This window comes from Brassica rapa, unplaced genomic scaffold (genome assembly GCF_000309985.2).
Source record: "Brassica rapa cultivar Chiifu-401-42 unplaced genomic scaffold, CAAS_Brap_v3.01 Scaffold0390, whole genome shotgun sequence".
NCBI lineage: Eukaryota > Viridiplantae > Streptophyta > Magnoliopsida > Brassicales > Brassicaceae > Brassica > Brassica rapa.
Genome location: NW_022610332.1, coordinates 13,849 through 16,107, shown reverse-complemented (window position 1 = coordinate 16,107; position 2,259 = coordinate 13,849). Strand labels below are relative to the sequence as shown.

The window sequence follows — 2,259 nt, the reverse complement described above, 5'->3', positions numbered from 1 at the left end:
GAGAAATGCCTTGAACTTTTGATAAATGATTCTCAAACTGAACTTAAGCTTGTGTGTTCAGATGTTGGGAAGGATATGCACATTTTGAAAATGAATACTGTTGTTGCATATCTTGATAAAATTCTTGTCTGTAATATTTACTTTGATGAGCACCTTGAAAGGCTGAAAAATGTGCAATTTGTTCTTGGAAAAGATATCTTGATTTATGATTTGAACAAATATTATCTTGTACATTTGATCCTGGTCTTTTAGTGTTTGTTTTGAGTATTTAGGAAAGACAGGCTCAGCCTCTGAATGAAAGCATTGGCCGTGCCCAACAACCTCAGATTTGGAGAAGCTTTGTTGTTCAAACCGGCTACCTTGGTGCCAGCGACAGAGGTTCAGTCCAAGAAGGATATCTCAACAGTCCGAAGGTCTTTTGTCTTGAATCCAATTTTACAAGAAAGCCAACTCATCAAGGATTCACTGAGGCTTGGAATCTCATGAAACGCTTCACGGATGAAGAAGTTATGAATTTTCCAAACCGGAGGTTCTTCAGTCCATCTATCCGCGAGTACCAGATTTCTAAAGGAGATTCATGCCCCAGAAAGAATCGACCTGAGCCAAAACCGATCCTCCATGAACCAACGGTGTTTCCTCGGTCATTCTCCTGTCTAAACCAAAATCACTGTAAGGATCATGAGTTGATTGCCTCTACTCTTCATGAAAATGTTTTGAAACCGAGAATTTCAAAAAGAAAACATATTCTTACTTGGTTGAAAAATGTTTTGCTCAAACCTTTTCATGAATTGATTTCATTGAGCTGTGCTTTGAAAGAGATTTGGTGTAGGAAAAAACATGAACTAAAATTGCTTAGGCCAAAGAATTCTTTTGATTTCGTTCATGATGATAATTTTTCAAATTTGGCATTGTCTCTTTCTTTCCATAACAGTTTCTCACCTTGGCCTGATTTTGAGATTGATAAATCAATTTTTGGCAACCAGCTTACTTGCTTAATGCTTGCCCACGTCCTTGATGATTATCCTAAGGGCTTGGATCCTGATTTTGATGTCTTAAGGATAGAGAAACCCTTTGATTATTTCTTTGGCAGATTTGATGTGGTTTCTCTAGTTGCTTTGAATAAACAGGATAAGCATGATCAGTTTCTAAGGAGAGCAAGCACCAATGGACGCCAAAGTACTTGGAATTCCTTGATAAAAATGACTTCAAAACTCCAAGGAAGTTTCTGTCCATTCTATTCATTTACTGAATTTTCCTTGAATTTTAATTCTTTTGTACCTGATTTATCTTTTTTCGATATAGGTACATTGGATTTGAGGACAAATCCTTTTGAAGAAAGAGGGAATGATAGACCGCGGTCCACGGATCAGTATGGAGCTGAACCAGCATGAAGTTCAGGACGTTCTAAAGTTTTCAACCGAGGTTCATGATTTTCACCATACTGGCCAGACTGACCGGACTGTCCCAAATGCATCCGGATGTGAGCTTTGGCTGGAACCATGGCCAGATGATCGATTTCACTGTACTGGACTTTGTCTTCACCGTCCTGTTTTCCATTTGATGAAGAACAGTCGAGACGGAATCGCATTCGGACGCACGGATCCTGAGTTAGGTCATTGCTATACATTTCTGGACAGTACCACATGTACCGCCCGGATGTCCAGTTTGAGGCTTCATCAATACCCATGTCCAGACGATCGAATTCACCGAACTGGAGCTCGTATTTCCCGTACTGATTGGCATTTTAAGAGCAACGGTCGAGACAGATTTGGATTCGGACGAGTGGAACTCAAGATAGGCCGTGACACTTCAAAACTGGCTACTTTGGACTGTCCTGCTTGTGTACTGGCCCAGTCCGCAGGACATGCTTCAGGAAGCAATGAACCTGGACGGAATTTGAAGGGTTTTTCACTAGTCAAAGTGTGATTTTGTGCCTTGACCAGATCTGGTCAATTTTATCATTTTCTATGTTTAGATTTCCCACATTTTTCTTTAAGTCTTTTGACTAGAACTTCTATATAATGTAACCATCAGATCTGAATAAGAAAAATTTCGTTTTGCTTTCATTCTTTTGAGTTTTTACTCTCTTTGTTCTTTGTTAGAACATTTCTTAGTTTCTTGGTGAGGTTATCTCCAAGTTTCGATCCTTCTTTTGTTGGACCGGTGCGTCACATCCGGCAACGATCGAAGTCTGGTAGTATCTTTGGGCTATTCCTCAACCCTTAGTGTCACCGTTCATACCATCAGTTCTCAATCCTC

The 2,259-nt window shown here is 39.8% G+C and overlaps 1 long non-coding RNA gene across 1 annotated transcript; it reads left to right on the top strand.

Moving 5' to 3' along the window:
- The first annotated feature begins 419 nt into the window (after nucleotides 1-419).
- Nucleotides 420-1,431, top strand: LOC117130351. The gene is made up of 2 exons (XR_004453784.1): nucleotides 420-669; nucleotides 1,111-1,431. It is a non-coding gene; the product is annotated as an uncharacterized LOC117130351 (long non-coding RNA).
- The last annotated feature ends 828 nt before the right edge of the window (nucleotides 1,432-2,259 follow it).